We start from the raw sequence: 20,109 nt of genomic DNA, 5'->3' as shown, positions 1-20,109 counted from the left end.
ACCATCATCCTGTCTTATCAAGCTACTCTATTCATTTGAATGTTCATTGTCCTCTGTTGCAGGGGTTTACATACCAGCTGCAGGAGCAGGAGCTGGAGCTGGAGCTGGACTAGGGACTGGCATTGGGCCTGGAATTGGACTTGGTACTGGAACCGGCCCTGCGGGAGGCATAGGAACAGGACTTGGTCCTGGCGGTACAGGGACCGGAATTCGCCCAGGGACTGGTCTGGGTGCTGGGCCTGGAGGTGGACTAGGAACTGGACCAGGAGTTGGCACTGGTCTTGGCACAGGTTGATAGTTTTAAACGTACCATAGTGGTATTTTCCCATTTGTTCTGAATCTATGAAAATACTAAATGGATGGAAATAAAATAATACATTTAAAATTTGTAATGTTGGCTTACTAAATAATTTAGGCATTTACCCTAGTTACAGTTTTACTTTTATGGTAGCTATGGAGTAAACACATTTTTTACCAATTATGCCTTGTTAACATAATGTTTATTAGTTGTACCAGGCAGTATTCTTGGTTACAACAGGTGACTGTTGTATTTAGACATAAATTATTATTGTATTATTTTTAGGTCTTTTTAGGAAAAAAAAAAAAAGTAAGACAAAATGAACCATTAATGGAGGTTGTCTGCTTTAGGTCCTGGTTCTGTAGGGACACCATTTGGAGTGCCATTTGGAGCTGGAACTGGAGCATTTGGCACTGGTCTTGGTCCAGGAGGAGTTGGGCCAGGCGGTTATGGCACAGGCCTTGGAGCAGGTGGACCATTCACTGGAGGGGTTGGAACTGGGGGACAAGGTGTTGGTTTGGGCACTGGAGGTCTTGGAACAGGTACATGGAGATTCTGATAAGCCGTGAGATATTGATTATTATATTTAGGAAACCACTTGAAAAATCTATATTTAGGATTTAGAGATACGGCAAAATTAAATTAAAAGCCATTTAGATTAATTTTTCCTGTAACCCATCTGATGTTTTAATGTTCACAGGACCTGGTGTAAAACCCCCCAAAACAGGTCTGTAACCAACCGTTTTCAACACGCTGATCATGACAACTATAGGATTAAACTGTAGCTATGAAACAACATGATGAGTTACTGAGAGCAATGCTTTGCCATTATATTACAGGATATGGAGGGCGTTTTGGTTTTGGACCTGGTGGTGTGGGTACTGGCATTGGGCCAGGAGGAGTTGGTCCAGGGGGAGTTGGTCCAGGGGGGGTTGGACCAGGCGGAGTTGGACCCGGAGGAGTTGGACTAGGAGGAGTTGGTCCAGGGGGAGTTGGACCAGGAGGAGTTGGTCCAGGGGGAGTTGGTCTTGGAGGAGTCGGTCCAGGGGGAGTTGGACCAGGAGGAGTTGGTCCAGGGGGAGTCGGACCAGGAGGAGTTGGTCCAGGGGTAGTTGGACCGGGAGGACTTGTTCCAGGTGGATTTGGTGCTGGAGGAATTAGCCCTGGAGGAATTCCCAGAGGCACTGGCATTGGTACAGGCGGTATAGGCCTTGGAACAGGTAAGGCTATCCATAAGGTAGATGAGGGACATAAACCCATTATTAACTAAATAATAATACTGATAGCAATTTTCCACATAATATCTTTCTTTTAGACTATGGCCTTTGAAGGACCTTACACACCACACATGCTATATTTCACTGGGTGGAATAGGTTTTGGTGGAATAATTATTGCTCTTCAAGACTTAACCCTCTTAATAATTTTTTTATCATCAGGAACTGCTGTCAAGCCTCCTAAAACAGGTGAGAATCAAAACGTGTATTTTGCAGATACAGATGCAAATACACTGTTTCTATAAAAAAAAAAAAAAAACATTTTTATGTGTGAGACATAAATGGTTGTCTTTTGGGCTAGGATATGGTGGTCAGACTATTGGCACTGGAGGACTTGGCACTGGTGCGCTAGGAGGTGCTGGACTCCGACCAGGGGGAGTTGGCCCTGGAGGCGCAGGACCTGTTGGCCTTGGTGTTACCAGTCCTGGCACTGGCATTGGCGTAGGGGCAGGAGGTAAGAAAAAATTGCCAGTGTTTGTGCTTATTTATCCCAGTTATGTCACTACTCATGTACCTTTTATTTCGCCAGGAATTCGGAAACCTGGAAAGACAGGTAAGACTATGTTTTTTTTAAATGGCAAAGCCAAAGAATTTCTGAATGTTTATGGCCTTACATCTAAAAGGATTAACAATAAACACTAAATAAGGCTATTTTGTTTAACAGGTTATGGAGGGAGGGGTGTGGGCTTAGGCACTGGATTAGGTGTTGGTGGTGGACTGCCTGGCACTCTTGGAGCAGGAGGAATAGGTCCCGGAGGTTTTGGGCCAGGAGGAGTAGGTCCCGGCGGGATTGGTCCAGGTGGAGTAGGTCCCGGAGGTTTTGGGCCAGGAGGAGTAGGTCCTGGTGGGATTGGTCCAGGAGGAGTAGGTCCCGGTGGGATTGGTCCAGGAGGAGTGGGTCCCGGTGGCATTGGTCCAGGTGGAGTGGGAGGAGTGGGTCCTGGTGGGATTGGTCCAGGTGGAGTGGGTGCTGGTGGTCTTGGTCCTGCAGGAGTAGGGCCTGGTGGTTTTGGAGCTGGTGGGGTTGGCCCTGGTGGACTTGGAAGAGGTAAGAGATGTTGACCTAATATCCTGTGTATCAGAATTTAATTCTAAACTGCATGGAATTAAATTAAAGACTGACTTGATAGAATGACCTTTTAACAAGGTCAAAGCCTGTAGTATATTAATTTCTTAGGCTGATTAACTCTTTGTCTTCAAATGTTCTTGTCCTAATATTAAATAAATAATTGTTACTAAAAGCTTTTGCCAAAAAATACTGAATTTGTATGCAAACAGATAAACCATATCATAGAGACTTCATTTGAGATGTAGGAAATGTAGTCCTTGTACTCTGTAACCCAACCCAACTGAATTAGTTTCTTTACAACATATAGCATTTTATATCTCTATTTTTAGGTATTGGTGGGAAACCTCCAAAAACAGGTCAGTAATTGAACATGTGTGTCATATATTACAGTAGAATTATGAAGAAATATTAATAAACATTAATTAACATCAGTGTATGTCTGGACTGTTTTCTACTGTAGGCAGTGGCTTAGAAGTACTTGGTATCATTAAATACGTACACTACATATACAGTTTTTTGCAGAGGTTTGGGCACTCTTGACAAAATTACATGTTTTCAGCAAATTCTAAAACAAAACAAAATATGTCATATGCTCAAGACCATTTATTCCAAAATACAAACAGAATGCCTTATAATATAGTATTATTTTTTGTACTGGTTGGCGGTTTAGGGCAATATGGAATTGGACCAGGTGGAACAGGTATTGGAGTTAGACCTGGAGGGTTTGGTCCAGGTGGAGTTGGTCCAGGAGGAGTTGGTCCAGGAGGAGTTGGTCCAGGAGGAGTTGGCCCAGGTGGAGTTGGCCCAGGTGGAGTTGGCCCAGGTGGAGTTGGTCCAGGAGGAGTTGCCCCAGGAGGAGTTGGCCTAGGTTTTGGTCCTGGTGGAGTGGGAACAGGTACAGTGGTGAAGGTTACTAAATTCAGATTTCAGAGTATTGACCACTCAACACCTTCAGTTTAATTTAGTACTATTACAACATATTGAAACAAAACTCAAGTGGACAATGGAATTAATGCAAGTACAAATGTAATTCTGTGAAAGTTCTAATACAATTCTAATACATGCAACTCCTGGCTGGGTACAAAAAGTATTTCCAGGCTGTGATATCTGTCCATGGGGGCATTGCTTTATTTTTTATTGTTTAAGTTACATTGTGTTTAGAGGTTGTATTTACTTCTTTTCACATCAGAATCAACAAAATATGTAATCTTGCTGGTCATGTTTCCCAGTGCCTAAACTTTGATAAAGTGCTAGCTTTACCAACTTTAACAACTTGCATTCACCCAGTTTGAATTAGCCCTAAACCCCTTACAACAGAAATGGAAATCAATGTACCAATAAGACTGTGTTATCTAAATAACTGATCAGGTTTGTCTGCAAGTGAATTTGATTTACTGCTTATAGGTGGTTATGGAGGATATGGCAGCATTGGGGGTCCTGGAGGTCTATACCCTGGAGCTGGCTTGAAACCACCAAAAACTGGTATGTGATTAAACGTTTTATTTGTTTTATAAGTTTTACTTGACATTTTAGTGCTTGCAGTTCAATCCATATGTGCATTGAGTAGCACAAAATCTGCCTTAGGACTTGGAGGAACTCTTGGAGGAGGTGGATTTGGACCTGGTGGCACAGGAATCACTCCAGGTGGCACAGGTATCCGTCCTGGTGGCACAGGTGTTGGTCCTGGTGGAGCAGGAGTTGGTCCAGGTGGTGTGGGTGTTGGTCCAGGTGGTGTGGGAGTTGGCCCTGGAGGAGCAGGAGTTGGTCCAGGTGGTGTGGGAGTTGGCCCTGGAGGAGCAGGAGTTGGTCCAGGTGGTGTGGGAGTTGGTCCAGGTGGTGTGGGAGTTGGCCCTGGTGGAGCAGGAGTTGGTCCAGGTGGTGTGGGAGTTGGCCCTGGTGGAGCAGGAGTCGGTCCAGGTGGTGTGGGAGTTGGCCCTGGTGGAGCAGGAGTAGGCCCAGGAGGAGCAGGGGTTGGTCCAGCTGGAGGTACTTTTTACATTATGCACTTTTTTCTTATTAAATATATGTGTTGAATGTCTAACTCTGATTTTCTTGTGCCCGTAGCTCCTTTTCTGCCACAGTCTGGACTACCAGGACGCAAAATAGGCAAGCCTGGGAAAGCACCAGTGCCAGGTGGTTAAACAGTACATATGCTTAATTTGGTATAAAACCACAGTTTATAAGTGCAAAACTATGTGTGATGAAAGTCCTAATAATTGTGATAATTATGGACCCAATTGTCCTCATAAATGTAACAAATCCTAAGTAAGAAAAGTGAATGAGGCCCAATCTTCATACTGTTTTATTCAATAGGTATTGGTGTTCCTGGGTTGTACCAGGGTGGTATTGTCCCTGGACAAAGTGAGTACATTGCTGACATGCATAAAGACATATTACAAATATTCTCACTGAAATGCTAGACATTTACATCCAGGTCTTCTCACAGGTTTTGGTGGTCAGGGAGTTCTGCCAGGTGTCGCTACCGGATCTCAAACAAGTGAGTTTCAACAAAGCAATTAAGAATCAATCTGTTCTTTAGACCTATTATCATCTGAATGTCATTTGTTTCTTCTGTAGCTCAGCTTGGTCAAGGAGCACTTGGAGCCAGTGGTGAATATGTTCATAGATATATACAAACAAAAAAAACAAAAAATCGCCTGTATTAAGTATTAAGTATCTGTATTAAGGCAAAAGGTAATGTATATTTTACAACAGGTGGCCGTGGGAGCTTTGCTGGGCAACAGCTACCAGGGGTGTTTCGTGGATACCCACTCATTTCACCAAAGTCTGGAGGTATTATAATGCACAATACGAGGAAGCAGTTCTACACTTCTTCGCACATATTTAAAATATTATTCTTACCATATGAATTATGATATAGAATAGAATAATAAGTCTGAATTAAAGACACATTGTATTTCCTGCATGTGTTTAAACATGTTTATAATAATTTTATATTTTTGCCTTCTTTTGACTCCTCAACTTATCCCACAAGTATCATCCCACAATCATTCCAGAGAACACAGTTCCACTGCTCCACAGCTTAATGCTGGGGGGATTTATACCTCTCTAGCCACTGAGCCGATAGGTTCTTGTTTATCTGCTCCAGAGAGTCTTATATATTAAAGCAGCTGAATGCATTGATTAGAAGGGTGTCCATAAACATCTGGACATTAAGTGTGCATATGCAGGGCACAGGAATGAAAATAATAAACTTTACCAATTCAGCAGTGCATGCCCTTCCCTGGTACTGTTTGAGAACTTGCCACAGCATTCTGTGAATAGATTTCTGCTCTGTTCCCCCTCAGGCCCTGGCTCAGCTAAGTCTCAGGCTAAAGCTGCTAAATATGGCAAGTGAAAAACTTCATGAATATGAATGAATGAGTTTGTTTTGTATGAAAATTATATTAAACTTTTTTTTCATCAGGGGCTAGAGCAGTACCTGGTATTGGTGGTGCACTTGGTGTAGGAGGCACACCTGGAGTAGGTACTGTGCCTGGAGTAGGTGGAATCCCTGGAGTCGGTGCTGTGCCTGGAGTAGGTGGCATCCCTGGAGTCGGTGCTGTGCCTGGTGCAGGTGGAATCCCTGGAGTGGGTGGCATCCCTGGAGTTGGTGCTGTGCCTGGAGCAGGTGGAATTCCTGGTGTTGGTGCTATACCTGGAGCAGGTGGTGTCCCTGGTGTTGGTGCTGTACCTGGAGCCAGTGGAATTCCTGGAATTAGAGGTATTCTTAGTGCTGGAGTTTTTTTTTTATAAGATGTGTTTGATAACTGGTGATCATCAGTTTTATGAAGCATTTGTTTATGAAATACTATCCAAAAAACAATAATCTAATCAGTATTTTCTGTGCTATATTGTTCTCCATTTGTTATCCCTTCAAGGAAAAGCAGACAAAGCACGGAAGTATGGTAAGGAAAATATTAAATAATTTCTTAATGCTTTCTTTATATGTGGTAGATAAGTAAAATTTTCTATAGAAACTTCAAGACCAAATTAGAACATCCAGTTAAAGCTGGAGTCCAGTGTTCCAGTTGAATGTTTTTCAATAGTTGTTAAGAAGGCAACATCTTAATTTGTATTAAATTTATGCTGATGGCCTTGGCATCATGCTTTCAGCCTCAGGCATTGGAACAGGTGGGTTCCCTGGACTTGGAGCTGGTGGACTTCCTGGGTCTGGACTTGGAGTTGGTGGGTTTGGAGCTGGTGGACTTCCTGGGTCTGGACTTGGAGTTGGTGGGCTTGGAGCTGGTAGACTTCCTGGGTCTGGACTTGGAGCTGTTGGGATTGGAGCTGGTGGCCTTCCTGGGTCTGGACTTGGAATTGGTGGCCTTGGAGCTGGTGGACTTCCTGGGTCTGGACTTGGAGTTGGCGGGCTTGGAGCGGGTGGACTTCCTGGGTCTGGACTTGGAGTTGGCGGGCTTGGAGCTGGTGGACTTCCTGGGTCTGGACTTGGAGTTGGACCCGGAGGTAGCTTGTTCATATTGTTTGTGTGAGATTACAAACAAAAGCTAATACTGTTATGTTTGTACAATGACTAATCTTTCCTCTTTAACTTTGCAGGATATGCTGGAGCCAAAGCTCGGAAATATGGTAAAAACACATTCTTAATGCACCTTAATGCATTTTTAGGTGATGATGTCCTTTTCCAAAAATGACATTTTAGACAAGTAAATGTTATAATTTATAAACTAATTATATCTTTATATCTTTATTACATTTAAATGTAATACTTTAATACAATCAATATATTCATTTTATGATTCATCCATACTGTCGTTCTGTGTTGTAGCTCAGCTTGCAAGTGCTGGTGGAGCTTTAGGTGCTGGCGCATTTCCTGGGGGAGTGCCTCGTGGCGGGCTTGGGACTGGTGATGTAGCAGGCAGAGGATTTGGAGGTGCTGTGTCTCCTGGTGGAGTTGGAGGAATTGGTGGGCTACCTGGTGGAGGTGTTGGAGTACTACCTGGTGGAAGAACTGGAGTACAACCTGGTACTGGAGGTAGTAATAAATCTTTGTATTATCAAATGCAATTCGAGTTATTCCACACTAGATCACAAGTCATGTAATTTCCATTATTTTGTATGTGTTTTTTTTCTACATACTTTAACTTTTGAGTTTTAGTTTACCGGATATGCTGAATTAAGTACACGTCTTGAGTTTACATGGAGTTACCCATTGTATTAATTTTCTTTTTAAATCATCACTGCAGTCTCTTGAATCCGATTCATTTGACTGTTGTAATGTTTACCATCTGCTCGGAACAATAGTTCAGATAACCATATGTTCATTCACAGCAGACGGAGTACACTGGCATCTAGACTGGTTTTAACTGTGGTTGTAAATTATCAAAGAGTATTTACTGAACATTTTACTTTAAAATTCCACAGCATATGGATCTGAAGCAAAGGCCCGTAAATATGGTAAGGCAGCGTTAGATCATTACTCTAATATTTTGCACAAACAAAGGATAAAATAGTTTTCTTCCTTTTTTCATTCTTCTAGGTCTGCCAGGAGGCAGTGGTGTGGTTCCAGGTGTCGGAGGAGTTCCGGGCAGGTTGCCTGGTTCAGGTGTTGTACCGGGTGGCACAGTTGGTGGTGGACTTGGTGGGTTAGGAAGTCTTCCAGGAAGTGGACTGGCACCAGGAGGGGCAGCTGGTAGTGTACCAGGCAGTGTGCCTGGTGGTGGCTTTGGTCCTGGAGGTTTACCTGGAGGTGGCTATGGACCTGGCAGTGGCATTGGGCCTGGAGGTAAATGAGCATGCTTTGAAGCATCCATGAAGAATTAATGTCCAGGTCAATTCATGCTGTTCTGAACTCCATAGAAGGTACAAGTTGCACACTACTAAATAGGCAATACCTAATGAATTGACATCTCTACATAGTGAATTGATGCAGTACACAAAATGGCAAATATCCAAAATTCCTCATCATGATGTGTTTGTTTGTTGCAGGATATGCTGGAGCCAAAGCCCGCAAATATGGTAATGTCACATATGACTTTTGCAGAATTCCAGTAAGAATTCATGTTAAGCCTGGCCGTAAATCATCTCTTTTTTTTACAATGACATGTACAGCAGATATTTACTCCAAACAGGCCTTCCAGGTGGAGCAGGTGGAGCGGGACTGCCTGGAGGCTTCGGTGGTGTCCTGGGAGGTGGATTAGGAGTACCAGCTGGTGGCGTTGGTACAGGAGGAGCCCCAGTAGGTGGAGTTGGAACTGGAGGAGCACCAGCTGTTGGCTATGGACAAGGTGGAGTTCCTGGTGGGGTTGCTCCTGGAGGGGTACCAGCCGGTGGTTATGGACCAGGTGCAGTACCTGGTGGTGGAATTGTCCCTGGAGTGGTACCAGCTGGTGGTTATGGACCAGGTGGAGTAACTGGTGGTGGTGGTGGTGGTGTTCCTGGAGTGATATCACCTGGTGGCTATGGCCCTGGTTCTGGAGGTACCAAGCATTTAAGATCTGCATTGTAAGAACAGGTGGCGTTTCTATTCCTGTATTTTAAGCATATGTTGTTTTTCTCACACCTTAAATGTAGCATATCCCAGTGGATCGAAGGCACTTAAATATGGTAAGAAAACTGGTGTAGTGTGTAGTATTACAGTTGTAGTTTCTGCTGTGAATCATGAAGTTTGATTACTTATGTATTATCAATTTTATGTACAGGCCGTGGTGGAGCTCCATTTTCTGGTCTAGGTGGACCATTTGGAACAGGAGCAAGTTCTGCTGGAGGACTAGGAACGGGGGCAGGACCTGCTGGAGGACTAGGAACGGGGGCAGGACCTGCTGGTGGACTAGGAACTGGGGCAGCATATCCTGGAGGACTAGGAACTGGGGCAGGACCTGTTGGTGGATATGGCCAGGGCATTGGATTTGCTCCTGGGGCTGGATATGGACTTGGCCCAAGTGGCTTACCTTCAGGAACAGGAGGCAGAGGAGGACTTCCAATTGCTGGAGGTAAATATCAGTTTAGGCTTTAGTGTGGTTAAATTATTTGATGTATGTACTCGTTTTACTTCTATCATCAAGCTGTTTATTATAATTGTAATTTTTTTTGCATCTAACAGGGTATGGACCAGGATCGAAAGCTGCTAAATATGGTGAGTCTTACAATATACACAACTAGTTTTCTTTACTTTTACTAGATTACTTTTATTAAGTTTGCCTAAAGCATCAAAAACCCTCTGAACCCAACATTGAATTTGAGTTTTAAGATCTGTTCACTAACTGCTTTGAATCTGTACTGTCCCAAGAAGGCTTTCTTCTAGATTTTGGAGCATTGCTGGTATAAGATTTCATTTAGTAGGGTCAGGACCATCATTCCAGAGAACACAGTTCCACTGCTCCACAGCTCAATGCTGGGGAGCGTTATACCCCTCTAGCCCATGCATGGCATTAGGCAAAGTGCCAAAAGGTACCATGTTTATCTGCTCCAGAGAGTCCTGTTCTATTGGTACTCAGTACTCAGCTAGCTTGTTCTCAACAAAAGTTAGTTTAGAGAGAATCTTCATGCAAACCAATTTCAAAGTTAAGACATGTCTTCAGTATTGTTTGTACTGTGTCACTGTACTTCAGGTGTACCTGGAACAGGGGGACTATTAGGAATAGGACGGGTACCTGGTACTGGAACTGGAGGATTAGCAAGCACTGGCGGTGAGCAGTCCACTGGGTTTCAGTGTTGGTAGCACCATTAACTGTCTAACAAATTAAAACTGTTGGCTAAATTATGTATTGCCCCTAATTGTGACTTTTGTCATAGAAGTGATTATAGACTGATTTTGTCCTTTACACTTTTTTGCAGTTTTGCCTGGAGGCTTTGCAGGTGGACTTGGTGCTGGATCTGCTGGCCTTGGCGGAGTCCCAGGCAGTGTGCCAGGTACAGGTTTTGTAAATTAGGGGGACATGATTCTTACTTTAATAAACACTAAAGAAACTTTATAACTCTGAATTTGTCTGAAAATGTCCTTGTCCTCTTCTTCTTTTTCAAAAACATCTGCAGGTTATGGAATTGGGGCGAAACCACCGAAGTATGGTAGGAACCTTTTTGAAAGGACCTCTTTCTGTTTAAAAGCACTGGATGTGTAACAGGCCTTGGAATGATCGGTTCCTATCAGCTGTTAACTACCAACTATTTGATTCAAACAGGTCAACCAGGAGGCGGGTTTGGAAGTGTGTTGGGTGGGGCAGGGTCTGTGCCAGGTGTCGTTGGAGTTGGAACCACAGGAGTAGGGACTGGAATTGCAACTGGTACAGGTAAAAATTTATCATTTTGGGATATTTCATTATTGATAGTTGATGAATTGGATCAGTCTTAAAGAAATAAATACATTAATGCTTTGTGCTTAATGTTTTTTTGTAGGAATTGCAGGTGGGGCTGGGGGTGTTCCAGCCACTGGAAGCAAGGCAGATAAGTACAGTAAGTTTGGTGTCTCTTCCTATTGATAAAAATGTTTTATGCATTATGTGAAGACCTACCAAGAGTACGTTTTCAACTTGATCCCAGAAGTGCCAGGTGTCACTGGAGGAACATTAGGAGGAACAGTCATTCCAGGCAGCACCCCAGCTACATCCACAGATCAGGGAATTAAAACAGGAGCTGATGGAGGTAATGTGTAATGTGTTTAATGGAGTATCAGTTTAAGTGATATTCAATCTGAATGGTATTTCTTTGGTCTTTATAAACAACAATACAACATTTTAGTCAACATCTAAAAACAGAAGGCACAAAATAAGACACTGGCTATCAACTTTGTAATTCAAAGTCTTTTTCTGCTAAGTTGTGGTGTCGGGTGCAGCTGATGGGACAGTCAATGGCACTGGAGCAAGACCAGGTCAGTAAACAAAGCTTAATACATTTAATAGACATATTTAGTTTTTGGTAAAATGCCATTTAATGCACAAATTCAAATTCAACTTCAAATTATAATAGTAACATCTTGGACTTACTGCATAGACTTTGTGGAGTTTTACTGCATTGATCTTGAATCATTTTTGTCAAATACAGGTGGAACCAAAGCTCCAAAGTTAGGTAAGATCACTTTAATTGCTCTTTTAGCCTCTTCTTATAATAACTATTATACAGATGACTTGATGATTTGTCTAAATTCTACAGGAGAACCAGGCGGACCAATAGAAGGATCTGGAAACTCTATTGGAGGTGGTCCAGGTGAAGGTAGAGTCAATTCATCATGCTTGTCTTAATGTTAAGATACGTATAAGACATTAGGCTGTATATGTTTTTAAACATGTCAAACATGTTTTTATGGAATAATGCATTCCATATTTTTAAATGTAGGAGTTAGCGGAGGACCCATTGAAGGAGATGGGTTTGATGGGGTTGCTGGGACAGGAATACCTATCTTAGCTGGTAGAAGACCAGGTATTGCTTTACATAATGCTGTGTGTATATATTTTATTCACATGAAAAAATCTGTCCTGGCTCTGATCTATAGTAATTTTATAGTAGTAAAGCCCCACTAAAGTCACAAGCTTACAAACTCTTCAAACTCACCCTAATTACAGTTCACAATCACTCTTGGCTCAAACTCTAACACTGTACACAAACCACAAACTCAAAGCCCAGAAAGGGCTTCACATTCACATCTGAATGTGTTTTAGCATCACCCTTTCAGCATGGCACTTTGCAATCAAATATTCTGCTTTCCATTTCTGTGCCATCAGTAGATGAAGCAGTTCTTGAAGGAGCTCAGAGCTGCATTAAGCTTCACCTGTCCTCTTTAATCTCTGAGGCAAAGCTGAGGTGATACTATTGTAAGGATACTCTCTATGAGTGACTTCATTTCTGGAATATGTTCCAGTGTGGATATTAACAGGGAGAGGTTCTAAGTCTTCCAGGCCCAAAGTGTATCTTTGAGATATTCTTTAAAAAAGACTTGTGAATATTAGTTTTCTGAGTAATTATCATGTAATTTGTGTGTGTTTAAAATATTAGAATATAAGAATTAATGTGCAGTTATCTTGTTTAAAATATATTTTAAAATTTAACATTGATAGTTTCCATTTTTTTATATTTTAGATGGAACCGGTTCAGTTCCAGGTTTGTAAATTTACTTTTTATTGACTTCACACAAATTTTGGTAAAAGACCCAAATTTCAAAAAAACCTAACAAACCAACCTGTGCCCCTCTCTCCTTTTGCAGGTGGAACAAGAGTGTTGATACCAGAAGGTAAGATTTTCTTTTCTCTAAAGAGAAATGGAAGTTTTGGTGGACTGTGCAGATATTTTATGGTTTCTAGATCTACACGATCACTAAAAGTGTTTTTTTATATTCGTTCTACAGTTGGTGCTGGAGTAGTTCAACCCAGCGGTAAGTGCTTGTTCTGTTGCATCGCTTGTGTGTGTGGTGTATATACAGTATCTGCTATATATTTAAACAGAGTACAGTATACACTATACATCCAAATGTATGTGATGAACACCCTTTCTAATGATTGTGTTCAGCTATTTTAAGTTGCATTCATTGCTGACACAGATGTGCAAATGCACACACACACACACACACACACACACACACACATACACACACACACAGCTTGTCTAGTTCATTGCCAATAAAATAGAACCCTGGACCAGATAGGACAAATAGGACAGTATGATAGGACTCTACGGATAAACATGAACCCATAGGCACCATGTCTAATGTTAGTTGTGGGCTAGCATTGAGCTGTGGAGCAGTGGAACTGTTCAACTGTGTCATTGCAATTAAATCCTCACAGCCATGCTTCCAAATCTAGTAGAAAGCCTTCCCTGGGCAGTAGACAGTAGTAGCAGTAGTAGTGAACAGTTACTATGACAAAAGTAGGATAAACTTGTTTTAATACCCTTGATTTCGGAAGAAACAATGAACTAGCATGTGTCCCAATACTTTTGTCCATAGTGTAGTTGCTGTATATTTAAACAGACTACAGTATATAAGTAAAATGTATGTTTTTAAAACAAATAATTTAGGATTTGTTGCTTAGTGCTGTGTGATATGGTGACTTATTGTCAGTACTGGTCTTAACACAGTTGCAGGCAGTTGCATTTCACATTGACATGAATCTAGTTGAGTGTTTTTTTTTTTTAATACAATCAACCATTTAAAATGTGCAGCAACTGGACTGACTGACAGCGAGACTTTAAAGGTCAAATAAACAGACTGTAGAAATTGTATTTTGTTGTAATTGTTTTTTATTTTTATTCAATTTAACATTCGTAATATTTGATTAAAGTACAGATCTTCCATAATACACAGTACATAGAGCAGTAATAAAATTACTCAAGTATTTGTACACTCCTACACTCAGGCAAAATGAAACTACAGTATGTCATACATACATGGACTGTGCATACATTATCTATACTGATTATAACCCCCCCCCCCCCCCCCTCTGTGTTTTGGTAGCTGGACCAGGTGTTGGTGAGTATTAAGCATTTACTGATTATACTGATTATTAACAAAGTGTTGCACTCCCTCTGGAGGTCTAAGAAATTAAATGCATGCATTTTCCTCAGCTCAGTTCTGTCTTAGTTAGTCCTCTGTGTTCACTCCTTTTTTGACTTTCTTTCATATGATATTCTCTCTAGCTGATCAATTGTTTTCCTTTCCAATTAAAACATCTGCTTCTGATTATAATGTTTTCATTTTAAACGTCTAGCTCATAAACTAATAAACAAATGGCTAATGTTGTAATAATAGTATGAAATTATTGTATCAGTCCTCAAACCATCATATAATATATAATAATAATAATAATAATAATAATAATAGCGCATTTCTCAAACCTAAGAATGCTTTACATGAGCAACAATGTAATATGGCACATTCTCGAAGTACATTTGGTCTAAGTGGTCCATCCATACATGCAAACATTTATGTAGGATTATCCTGTGAGTTACGATAGAGTAATCTGTCGTACCTGTCTTGCTCAGGTGGAGTTGGTGAAGGTCTACCAGGAGCCAAACCTCTGAAACCTCCAGGTATTTCAAGCACTTTACCCTGAGAAACACACACTGACACACAGTATTCAGAACATGCAATGCATTGCTGTTGTGTGCACTGTTGGTACAGGAGGTGGTGTGATAGCTGGACGTGGGGATACTCCAAGCACTATTGGTGGAGGTCCAAGTGGAACTGGAGTTGGACCAGGTGGTGTTGGTGGAGGGCCTGGTGGTACTGGTATCACACCTGGTGGCATTGGAGGTGGACCAGGTGGAGTTGGAGGCAGCACGGGTGGAGTTGGAGGCGGCCCAGGTGGAGTTGGAGGCGGGCCCGGTGGAATTGGAGGTGGTCCCGGTGGAGTTGGAGGCGGCCCAGGTGGAGTTGGAGGTGGGCCAGGTGGAATTGGAGGCGGTCCCGGTGGAGTTGGCGGTGGCCCAGGTGGAGTTGGAGGCGGGCCCGGTGGAATTGGAGGTGGTCCCGGTGGAATTGGAAGTGGTACAGGCGTAGTTGGAGGCGGGCCAGGTGGAATTGGAGGTGGTCTAGGTGGAGTTGGAGGCGGGCCAGGTGGACTTGGAGGAGGGCCAGGTGGACCTGGAACAGTTAAACCACCAAAAGGTTATTTATCACTTCTCCAAACATTCTTTCCATTGTGAACCGAGTATCTTTTTTTATTGTGGGCTTTTTAATATGCTAAAAATGCTTCTCTTCCTTCAGGTTATGGTAGTCCAGGTGGAGGTGGACTCCTTGGTGTTGGGGGCATTGGCGGCACTGGAGGTCCTAGTGGAGTTGGAGGGCCTGGAGTGACAACAGGAACTGGCTTTTTGCCTAGAAGTAGTAGTCTCCTGCCAGGAGGTGTAGGAACAGGCACAGGAGCACTGAAACCTGCCAAAAGTATGCAAACCATTAATCTGAGTCAGTTTTTCAGATATGAATTAAACCTGACTGTAGACTTCACTGCAAGGGTTCTGACCAATCACAAATCATACTTAGTCAAGTCTTAGACTTAATCTGCATATGTACCTCTGTAAATACATGTGATCACGCTCTGGATGGAGGCACCAGCTAAATGGCATAAATGTAAACACATGGTAAACTGGGCCCAGATGTCAAACCAAACCAAAGTAAACATTCTCAAAGTTTGATAACAAATAGCATGACAATAGTGTTTATTAAAGCACTATAATGTAGCATGTTTCCTTAAAATGTTGTTCCTTTTACCTATAATCACTGTTTCAACATTTCAATTCTGTATCTCTAAAAATTCCAGAAAGGCATGTGGAAAGCATGTCCTTTTTGAGGGGTAGCTTAAAGCATGTAGTCCACTTCCTGACAGTAGGGGGAGCTTAGGAGCAGGAAATTCTTCTCAGGAAGTATTCCCAGGGCATATATTGATATGTTAAGCTTGGTCATATTACATGAACACACTTTTTTGATTAGAACTGTTTGGATTCAGATTTTAAAATTCAGATTTTCTGGTCTGCTTTTAGGCTATGGTGGGATTGGAAGTTTAGGAGCTGGTGGGATTTTGCCAGTGAACGGTAGGTTTTCATGACCTTTTCCTTTAAAGGCCTTCTGAATGAACTGTAATGACCGTTCTTTATGTTTCCATTTATCGGTTTAAGTCAAAACCACTATCTAGCTTTCTCACAATTCCTCCTGGGCTTTCATGCTCTGATATTTTCTAGGTCTGCGTTTCCCAAGTGGAGCTGCCGTGGGCGGCAAACAAGGCAAAGGTATCTCTCTGCTTAATATGTGTTTCATTATTCATTTAAATATGAAAATCAGAAGGTTTTGATATATTTTATACTCTCATCTAACCTAGCTTACGGAGCTCTAGGTGGACCTGGAGGCGTTGGTGCTGGGGTGTTTGGTGGTGGTGCTGGAGGCCCCGGCAGTTATGCAGGTGGACCAGGTGGCTATGGAGCAGGAACTGGAGGTTATGGAACAGGACCAGGTGATTATGGGGCTAAACCTGGTGGACTAGGTGGGCTTAGTAGAACTGGAACAAGCAGGGAGTTTATTACAATAAAGCATCACTTAAGACTGTATGGGACGGTTTCCCAGACAAAAACTCAATGGTTCAGTAGAGAATCTCCATTCCAGGATTACTAGGAACATACCCATCTTCAGTCATGGGTTTTTTGTATACATAATTTGCAATCTCGACCCAAAGTTGACCCACCACCTGATGCCACTGGCATATTGATATGTTAAGCTTGATTGGCTACCCTTGATTGGATGCTAACAACTACAACTAGCAGATAATGCTTTTCTGCCATTAACCAATTTCCTTTTGTAGTTCATCATATTTATAAAACCCTTAAATTTTGATGATATCTATGACTACTAAAAATATGATAACACCCTTTTTAACAGGTGTTGGATATGGTGCTGGAACAGGAAAGCCACCCAAAAGTATGTCTTTAGGTAATTTACTTCACATGTGCTAAGTGTAAAGGAGGCCAAAATAAAATGAAAGTTTCATTTTTTGTGATAACAGGCTACATGGGAGTTGGGGCCGGTGGAACCGGTGGAGTAGGAAGTTTAGGAGGCGGACCTGGAGGCATTGGTGGTGGTCAAGGAGGAATTGGCGGAGGTCAAACAGGAATTGGTGGAGGACCTGGTGGAGTTGGAGGTGGACTGGGTGGTCTAGGCGGAGGTATAGTACTTTATTCATTGAAGTACACTGCTGTTCAAAAGTTTAGAATTAATGTTTCAGTCATTTACAACCAATTTGGCTGCATATAAATGTAGATAATTGGGCTAATATTTTAGAACTGTGTTACTCCATCAGATTTCAAGTAGTCAGCTGGTAAGCAAATAATTTTAGATGTGTCCAAAATGAGAAAGCAGAGTTGTAGTGATTCTAAAATGACTAAAAAAGCACTGAGCATGAAGAATGAAGATATACTGAATATATCTAAACAAATAACTTGTATCAGTTAATAACACAGCATTCGTTTGCACTTGATTATATGGGAAACCCCTCAAAGGTGCATGTAACAATGAATACCAAGTTGTATAATCCAGTGGATCTCAGTAAAGACCACTGTAGGCTGGATATTTTTAGATGCTGGATTATTTTGAATTAGTACAATACATTCTTGTAAATCTGTAGATGTGTAGAACTACGGTTGAGAACCACTAGCTATCGGAAACAGAATAACTTAAAGGTTCTGAAATGTGTTTTGTCCTCAGGTTTGGGATACCCAGGAGGAGTAGGACTCAGAGTAGGAGCTGGAAAACCTGGGAAATCAGGTGCCGCCTGTTTGAATACCCACCCAATTGTGATGATTGTTCTCTTTTGTTTGTGGTCAAAAATATATTTATTCTGAAAGAAATCTGTTGTATGAATTTCAATATTTACAAATTAAAGTATAACTTCACAACTCAAGCCACTTGGGTGTTCCTTAAATCTTTGGTGTATGACACCTCTTTGAAAACGCTTTTAAGTGCTATAGCAGACAGATATTGTAAGGACACACACAGCACACGAATAAGAATGCCAGACATCTAATAACCCATTACATGTTACATGAACCATTCCCATGGCTTTCAAGACTCACAACTTTGCAAACTGGACCTTTTCAAACCAGTTACGGACACATGGAAATTCCTACAAAAACCGTGTGACTGTAGTTTAACAGATGTTTCCTAAAATCCTAAATCTAAAGAATTAAAGACTTTTGTTTATTGTTTATTGATTGATTTGTTTATTTACTGCGTTGCACTTTTGTCTCTGAAGAAAACAATGTCACAATTGTTATAAAAGAATGACTATGAAATAAAATTAATCTACCTATATATATATTTAGTGTGAACATGGATCCAAAAGGAAGTCCATATATTTTACTTAGACCCCGCACAAAGAAATGAGTGCGGAAAACTGGCAAGTGAGAATACATCACAGCTCATAGTTGTAATCATGCCTAAACTATCATAGCTTCTTGGTTTGTTGTCCCTTTTTCTAGGATATGGTGGTTTGGGTGGAGCAGGAGGCTTTGGACCTGGAGCTGGCGGTACAGGTGGGGGTGCAGGTGGAGGTCCTGGAGGTGTAGGCGGAGGGATAGGGGGAATAGGAGGAGGGGCTGGTGGCCCAGCAGGAACTGGTGGAGGTATGCTAATAAAGCTCTGATGGGTGTCACTGTCTTTCAGAACTGTTCTGAAATCTAACCTTATATATGCCCTTCTTGATTGTAGCCCTCAGGTATCCAGGTGGTGCGGGCATTGGAACTGGGAAGCCTGGTAAATCAGGTGCTGCTTGCAATATAATCACCATAATCCTCACCAAGTACTCTGAAGAATATCTCAGACTATGATGATACTAAAATGTTTTTCTTCCCTGCTGTGTTACAGGATATGGCACAGGTGCTTTGGGTGGTCAAGGCTACCAGCCAGGTAGGACATGATATTTTGCTTTATTTACATTGTTCTTCTTTATTCTATTAAAATGAAACATTTGAAAAATTGCTGAAAGGATTTCTCAGCACATATGAAGTAGTTTAAACAGACTGAAACTTCCAGAAGGATAATGTGCCTAATACTCCTGCAGGAGGTGGGCAGCCTGGCTATGGTCCAGGTGGTGGTCCAGGTGGCTATCAGCAGCCATTCCCAGGTAATGACATTTACTCTCACAACCCATGTTTCTAAATATGAGGATTCATCCATAACTTATAAATATTACATTCATAGAAATACCTTCAATACCATTATGTTCTTCTACGTATATTAGGCTATGGTGGAGCTGGCATAGGAGGAGCTGGAAGTGCTCCACTTACACCTCAACAATGTAAGACATTCCTCTGTCTCACAGTGTGGATGCATCTGAGAAATGTGCAAAGATCTTGTGTGAATCTATGTATGGATTTAACCATAGGTGTGTTTCAGCCTGTATAACACTATATAATAGAATAAATACAAATACAGAGGTTTGTTTGGATACATGGATTTGTTTAGTTCCACCAGCAGCTCAGCTTTTCACCTTGGAATGGTGAAATGGATAAACTAGGTATTGGATGGTAACTGCAACGGCCTTCCATGAGGAGAGCTTTGAAAATGGTTAGACAGGTATACACTGATCAACCATAACATTGGTGAAGTGAAAATCATTGATTATCTTTATGTATAGTGGCATCTGTCAAACGGTTGGATATATTAGGCAGCCAATAAACAGTTCTTTAAGCCAGTTCTTGAAGGTGATGTGTTGAAAGCTGGAAAAATGGGCAAGCATGAGAATCAGAGCCACTTTGACAAGAACCAAATAGTGATGGCTGGATGACTCGGTTAGAACAGGTCTTTTGTGGTGTTCCCAGTATGCGGTGGTCAGTATGTACCAAAATTTTAAAGTAATATTTAATAATTATGTAAAACATTTTAAAGGCTTTTTGATTTATATCTTTTCTTGAGTTCTCTAAATGTTATATCATAAGACACTAATGTAATTAGATAATAATAAACTTGGACTATTATGTATGTTCATTTCCCCCCTCTTTTAATTTCATTCAACTATCATTTTTCCATCTATTATGT

At 41.6% G+C, this 20,109-nt stretch overlaps 1 long non-coding RNA gene across 1 annotated transcript; it reads left to right on the top strand.

Annotated features, from left to right (window-relative positions):
* The first annotated feature begins 15,402 nt into the window (after nucleotides 1–15,402).
* On the top strand, nucleotides 15,403–16,421 carry LOC140538828 (uncharacterized). The gene is made up of 4 exons (XR_011977799.1): nucleotides 15,403–15,471; nucleotides 16,068–16,118; nucleotides 16,266–16,313; nucleotides 16,403–16,421. It is a non-coding gene; the product is annotated as an uncharacterized lncRNA (long non-coding RNA).
* The last annotated feature ends 3,688 nt before the right edge of the window (nucleotides 16,422–20,109 follow it).

Source organism: Salminus brasiliensis, chromosome 18, assembly GCF_030463535.1.
Source record: "Salminus brasiliensis chromosome 18, fSalBra1.hap2, whole genome shotgun sequence".
Lineage (NCBI taxonomy): Eukaryota > Metazoa > Chordata > Actinopteri > Characiformes > Bryconidae > Salminus > Salminus brasiliensis.
The sequence above is the reverse complement of the archived record's forward strand: the minus strand, read 5'-3'. Positions and strand labels throughout refer to the sequence as shown.